This window comes from Diadema antillarum, unplaced genomic scaffold, assembly GCF_040938485.1.
Source record: "Diadema antillarum isolate AM-2024a unplaced genomic scaffold, OU_Dant_1.0 seq00001609_RagTag, whole genome shotgun sequence".
NCBI classification, from domain to species: domain Eukaryota; kingdom Metazoa; phylum Echinodermata; class Echinoidea; order Diadematoida; family Diadematidae; genus Diadema; species Diadema antillarum.
The window spans coordinates 284,934-292,240 of record NW_027272322.1 but is presented as its reverse complement, the minus strand read 5'-3'; the positions used below and the strand labels follow the sequence as shown (position 1 = coordinate 292,240).

Genomic DNA, 7,307 nt, shown 5'->3' with positions numbered 1-7,307 from the left:
ATTGGCCAAAAATGCATTACCAGTTTATTTCTTCATTTAAAATCAAATCCCTCTACCAAGGCAATTGGTGGCCCGTTGCATCTAAACAAAAGAATAAGGACATGAAGCGAGATGTCGCCGAGTGGTGGATGCGATGTTGTGGATAGATCTCACAGTGACCACACGAAGTGCTCAGCTCGGGTACCATGTAATTTGCTTTGTGAATATTTTGCGACGAAATGACCGTACGACCAATTCGCAGCGCGTGATGTCGCAATTGCTTTGCAACATGATTTTACAAATTTTGTATACTGCACGTGTATTTTGACACGTGTAATTGGAATGTCGTCATAAAAAGCGACGTCATTTTCCAAATACAACATAGGGTGTCAAACATATGCCAATATTCCGAAAAGTTGCATTTAGGAGACATTCATATTGTAACCACACGAAACTCTTTCTACAATCATTAGAGGATAGGCCTACAGGAGAGCCATGTATTATCAATTAATATAAGATGAAAATTTAGATTACAGCTATTATTTAGCTATCCCGTTCTCATACGAAAGCTTCAGCTTAGCCCCTTTTGTATCGATAGGCCAGTATAGGGCCTACATGCATTTCGATGATGTAACATCATACTAACATGAGCGGGTATTGTGTCCAACTGAGTGAAACTGGTGTCAAGAATGGCTTTCTGCTCTTCCCACCTCCCTGCTTGAACTAAAGTACGGCCGCGAACAAGACTAGGAAAAATAAATATATCGATGACACATTGCCTCTCTCCAGATAATGTTACTTTCGAACATTTGCAGCCAATAGAATTTCGATAATCGGTCGAGAAATATTAGGTGTACTGTATAATGCCGTAGAAGAAACAGCCACAGCAGTCGGCATCTATCCCTGCAGTTTGCTAGTTTACAGCAGAATAGAAATAAAGAATATGTATTATAATCAGACATGGGTTCCCCCGGAAATCTATAGCATTGGCAATATGTACTAGACAGTACGTAAATGCATAGTCATTGGGGCTGCACAGACCCGACCGGTCGTATCATCATCACTCGGCCGAACCCGGTAGTAGTAGTGTGTGTCTCTTCCGCAACATCGCGATCTACCGTGTTAGTAGCCTGCCTGGATACACTGAACCGGCGAGAGACATAATAAACTTGTGCTGTTGCGAGGATAACGTGTATATCCCTCATATTTATATGGCCGTTACAGGATCTGTCTCAGATGTTTGATTGACTGCAGTAGCATTCCGTTGAGTCGTTTTGGTAAGTAAAAGGGCAGATGCGTTTAACTGTGCAGGGAGGCTCAGGGACAAAATGAGATTGAGTTGAGGGCGCATGCAATGAAAAAGTACATTCAAGCCTTTTTCCCCCTTCGGTATGGTCACGTGAACAAGTGGAAAGCCAAGAAGAAAAGAATGGCTTGTCGTGCATGTAAAGATACGACGTGCCCGCACGTCATGCATGTTCAGTGCTCTCTGCGGCTGTGAGGTTTCGGCGACCGGTCGAGATTGAGAGGTACTGTCCTTTCTTTTTTTATTCCAATTTAATGAGGTATTGATACATTTCCTGACATAATTTAATCAGTGATAGCCATTTTACATTCTTAATGAGACATATAATCTTTCATTTATGGAATATAATGGACGGAAAGCCAGGTAATCCGTCTCAGAAAAGGGAAGAGCACGTGTTTTTTCATTCATTCTCCATTTTCCATTGTTGCAACTCCGTCAGCAGTCTGTCGTGAGCTGTATTATGTATGAATGCATTGGCATTGCGTACATGCCTAGCTAATGGCGTTGCGTTGGATTGTGTAAGAGATCTTTAATTTATTTAACTCTGGATCACTTCATGCAAGGAGAAGTTGACAATATGATGTTAGAAAATGCATAACATATTATGATTATTGAGGTGTAGGCTGTCTTGAGGATTTGTACACCCTCGAGAACATTGCTTTGAAAAGGTGTTGGTTGAGCTTCTGGTTCTTGCTTGTAATTTTAAATTTAAATTGGGCTGGGTGGACAGAATGCACCAGATCCAGAGGACATGGTCATGATGGTGGAGGTCTTTAAATTTGTAAGGGACCTAGTTCTACTTGTGTATTCATCAGGGGCTTCTAAAGTGCATGGTTTACTTGCAGCCTGCTGTTGACTCGGAGCATATCCTCTGGCATCTTAGCCATATGGATATGTACGGTAAATTTGATTAGTTCTAGATCTTCTTCCTGTTCAGTACAGTCCACCCCAGTCCGGGAAACCTGCTCACAAGGACTGCCCCCCGTACGAGCACTGCCCCACCTCATGAGGCCTCCCGGGGAGGGCCAAGAAGCCCCCCATTCACTCTTTATACATCTCACATCTCAGTTCGGGAAACCCACTCACAAGGGGGGCCCCTCCTTATAAGTAACCCGTCCCCCTTATAAGTAACCCCGTCCCCCTTATAAGTAACCCCCGGGGCACCCCTTATAAGGAGTCTCCACGTTTTTTTGCAATGCAACGCGAAAATGAAAGGACTGCGGCAATTCGCTTGATTATGTCCATAAAGCTTCACAAGTTTCCTAGTTACTCACGAAATTTGAGCAAAATCGGTTTGAGGCATCATATCTAAAATCATGGATTTAAATGCGATGTCAAACGACCCATGCGAATGCTGAAATGCGAGCGATTACTGGCGTGAGTGTCGCCAGGCGCGGCGGCGCGGCAAATGCTTGAGTGCAGACGTGGCGACTGTGTACATGTACTCAGTCGCCACGTCTGCACTCAAGCATTGCCGCGCCGCCGCGCCTGGCGACACTCGCGCCAGTAATCGCTCGCATTTCAGCATTCGCGTGGGTCGTTTGACATCGCATTTAAATCCATGATTTTAGATATGATGCCTCAAACCGATTTTGCTCAAATTTCGTGAGTAACTAGGAAACTTGTGAAGCTTTATGGACATAATCAAGCGAATTGCCGCAGTCCTTTCATTTTCGCGTTGCATTGCAAAAAAGCGTGGAGACTCCTTATAAGGGGTGCCCCGGGGGTTACTTATAAGGGGGACGGGGTTACTTATAAGGGGGACGGGTTACTTATAAGGAGGGGCCCCCCTTGTGAGTGGGTTTCCCGAACTGATCTGATGTATAAATTGTCGCAACTTTGCACAGTGGTTTTTTGTTACACAAACATGTCCACTATCCATGATGAATATTGAAAAGAAGAAAACATTCTGTCTGTTTTTTGTTTTTTTCTTCAAAAATCCAGTTGGAAAAAAAAAACAATTTTTTCTTCTTTTCATCATGGATAGTGGACATGTTTGTGTACAAAAAATCAGCGTGTAAAGTTGCGACAATTCATACGTCAGATGTGAGATAAATAAAAAGTGAATGGGGGGCTTCTTGAGGCCCTCCCCGGGAGGCCTCATGAGGCGTACCAGGGGGCCTCATGAGGCGGGGCAGTGCTCGTACGGGGAGCAGTCCTTGTGAGCAGGTTTCCCGGACTGACCCCACCCCGGCCCCTGGACCCTGGTGCATTGTTGTACTGTAGTGTTGTGAACTTGTCTAACTTGCATTAGGCATCTACGATGTTGCAATTTTTGTGGACATGTGGCAAGAACTTGACCACAAGTGGCAACCTTGTTTACTCTAATACTGTACAATAGCAATGCCCTAAAGTATGAATGATGTTGCTACATCCATGATATCCATACCTTCATTAATAGATTTCAACAAGAATTCCATATGTCTAATTTTTGCCATACCACTCTACAGTCTACACTTCCCTACCCCAGAGACTCCAACTCTCCCGTTTTCGACGGGAGATCTCCCACCGAAAACGCATTTTTGCAAAATCTCCCGTTCTCCCACTTATGATTTAATTTCTCCCGCCCTGGCTCTGTGTCTCCCGCTGGAAAGGATTTCTTACCTATTGCTACAGTATATTGAAAAAATAAGCCTTAGACAGCACCAGAGAGCATCTAGAACCCTGGGAATTTGGCGCTTTGCACACATCAACTTGGAATCTCCCGTTTGCTAGGGGTTTCAGGCGGGAGAATCTCCAGATCAGAAGGTGCTTTGGGTTGGAGTCTCTGCTACCCTGGTCAGCTCAGCTTATTTGGGGGGGGGGGGGGGCATTCAATGTACAATTTATGGAAGTCTTATTACATTTCTACATACTGTGAAACCAGAAACATTCATGGCATGAAACTTTCATGAATTGGAGCTGATTGCCTTTTTGTTTGCATGAAACTTTCACAAATTGTCAAAGCTACAGGCATTTGCTGCATTGTGTAGACAAGCTCTGTCGTGGGCCTTTTCCTTTCACAATTCTTCGCCTGTCACAAAATTTGTGAAAGTTTTATGTACTTACAAAAATATTGTGTTTTATAGTATTCACCCAGTACCTCCTAGCTGGCACATGTACAGATATGATGTTAAGTCAAATGAAAACAGAGAAATTCCATACCTCATTAGCATTGTGCTTATTCTTGAAAAGAGGTGAACAGTGAAAATTACAAGTGTACAAATGTGTGTAAATCGCTCTGCTACTGAGTGAGATGGAATCACATCTCGTGTGAGAATTACTCGCAATCTTGTAGATTCTTTATTCATTCATTTCATTTTCATTTCAGTCTATATATTGTCCATATCATGGATATTTGGTTTGTTCACATGCCGTTTATAAAACAGAAAAATAAACAATACACAATTTCATGAACAACATTCACAAGACATATTAAACATAAGAGAGGCACCTTTTTGCCAACATTATAAAACAGAAAAACATATATCAACATCAATTTTCAAACATTCAACCTATTAATATCTCTTTATCTTTAACTATAACAAAAACTAATATGAATAATTTATTTCCGTATCTTTCTGGCACAATATACAAAATCCTGCAAATTATTCATCCATAATCACCGGATGGAATAGAATACACAAACAAAAAATTCCTACTCTAAATCAATCTCCTCTTCCTTCTCAATATATTTCATTAGTCATAAAATAATATTAAACATCAGCTACACTAATCCAAAACCTTCCATACAACCTCCAGCTCAATCTATACATCCCCCAAAACTTTCCTAAACCTTACCGCATTATCAATCAATCCAATCGAATCAATTCAAAAAATCCAATCAGTATCATTTTAAAAAAAAAATCATCTTCTATAACAAAGAATTCCATACATTCTCACCAACCTCATCATTACATCATTCCTTTTTAAACCCTATCAATCAAATTAATCAATTCAATAAATCACTATCATTATTTATTTTACCTACGTACTATACAAAATCCAAACCTTTCCACCAACATCATTTTTTACATCAATCCTATTTAAAACCCTATCAATCAAATTAATCAATTCAATAAATATTATCATATACCTACATACTTTGTATATCATATGTATACATATATCTATACAATACATTACATGCACATAAATAATATTCCAATGACATTAAAAAAATAAAATTCAACACATCTTTCATCATCATCAATAATCCATTAGCTTTATATCCTGCAGAGACCCGAATGTAGACTGTGAGTACAGCGTGTGATGATATTGGAACTGAACATGCAACACTGAATTGATGAGGGTTACTTATTTCCATGTCTTGGGGATACCATAATACAATACATATGAAATATTCTACAAATCATTTAATAACCGGAAGGAATAAGGCACAAAAGAGTTCAGGTAACGGGATGTTCTTACTCTGATTGATTTTAGTCTCCTTCCACTCCTCAACGTGCTGTATTGGTCATTGAGTGGATGGGTATAATCGGCTACAATGGATCGGGCTTATTTATTTACAGCCCTATCTTTTCAAACATTGTTTAAGTCAACTCTGGCTTCGGTTATTTTTCCTGCCTGTTTTACAACTCTGTGCACTTTCACCAAATCCTTTTGTTTCGCATTGTTAAACCACACAACACTGTCATGGGTAATTGTGCTCTGGATTACTGATGTGTAAAAAAGCCAGAGGATTTTTTTGATTCACATTCTCATGCCATGTTTTTCTTACAAACTATCAATTTACAGACAACTAAGATAAAAAGAAAGACAGGTACTGGTATACATGTATATTTAGAGGCATTTGAGTGTTTGTTCCACTTCAATAATTTGTCACTGTCGGGAAGTTGGTAATGGCCGCTGCTTGGTAAGCAGACGATGCCAGGGTCAAGTAACTGGCTGGTGGTTCATTCTTTTCTCACTTGATCTATCATAACACCATCTTACTCACTTAGTTCTACAGTGTAGAGATGTCGTGTCACAATGCACTTTGTCAATTGTAGTCCTGACCCCTGGGTACCGGGGATGGCCGGGAGCTGCATCTTACCCGGCCAAGTCCTGGTCAAGTCCCTGACAGGCTGGGCAATATTTGTGTGGAAATCTCCAGCCACGTCTCAGACGGGTCGGGCATTACAATGTAGTTGAGAACAAATCCTTGACCAACTCCCCAACAGGCAGGGCATCATTTGAGGCCCTCAAAAATATTCCTCAATAAAATTATTGTCCTCAAATCCTGGTATATTCCCAACCCAACCAGGCAAAATAAATTAACTTTCCCTGATAAAGACTGGTATATTCCCAGCCCGCCCTGGCAAAATAAGTGAATCTCCCCTGACAAACCTGTATTCTTGACTAACCTGGGGGGGGGGGGGGGGGGGGGGGAATCCCTGGCAAAGTTGGATGCAAGTCCCGACCATCCCTGGGTGCCCAGGGGTCGAGACTACAATGGACAAGTGCATAACTGGTGACAAAATTGTTTGGAAGGGTTGTCATTCAGTTGCATTAAACGTCACAGTCATATTCCACAGATTGTGTGTCAGCTTAGGGAAAGATACACGAGTGTATTTCACATGAAATTTTTATTTTTCAGTTTTGGGGATCAGTGGAGGTTAGAGGTCAAGGTGAAATATACAACATCTGTAGTACCGTACATGGAGAGAAGAAAAAATTCAGTTCAAAACATATTTGAGAGCAATAAATAAATTTTCAATTTGAGATGATTTGAAATAGGAATTGAATGCTGTAAAAGTGGACATTTTTGCAGTGTTGAAATTTTCACGGATTTCGCGCAACCAGAAGCTAGCTCGAAAATTAAAAGCACAAGAATATTTTTGCATGTTATATGTTCCAGTAGTTGATGTTTTGATTCCGCAGAATTAAAAATGCTCCAAGCTCTTCTCACCCCACCAAGCGCGAAAATATCCACTTTTACAGTATTACAGTACTTGCGGTGATTCCATGAGCCGACTGCATGCAAAATTTGTTTTTTTCCCTTGTCTTTTGTCTCTAATTACCACAGCCTGTTAAAGTGAAA

The 7,307-nt window shown here is 40.9% G+C and overlaps 1 protein-coding gene across 1 annotated transcript in view; it reads left to right on the top strand.

Moving 5' to 3' along the window:
• The first annotated feature begins 1,080 nt into the window (after positions 1–1,080).
• Positions 1,081–7,307, top strand: part of LOC139711100 (ubiquitin-like modifier-activating enzyme 1) — a 29,438-nt gene continuing 23,211 nt past the window's right edge. The window contains exon 1 of the mRNA XM_071623015.1: positions 1,081–1,256. The gene's annotated coding sequence lies outside the window, so the exon portion shown is untranslated. The remainder of the gene's footprint in view (positions 1,257–7,307) is intronic.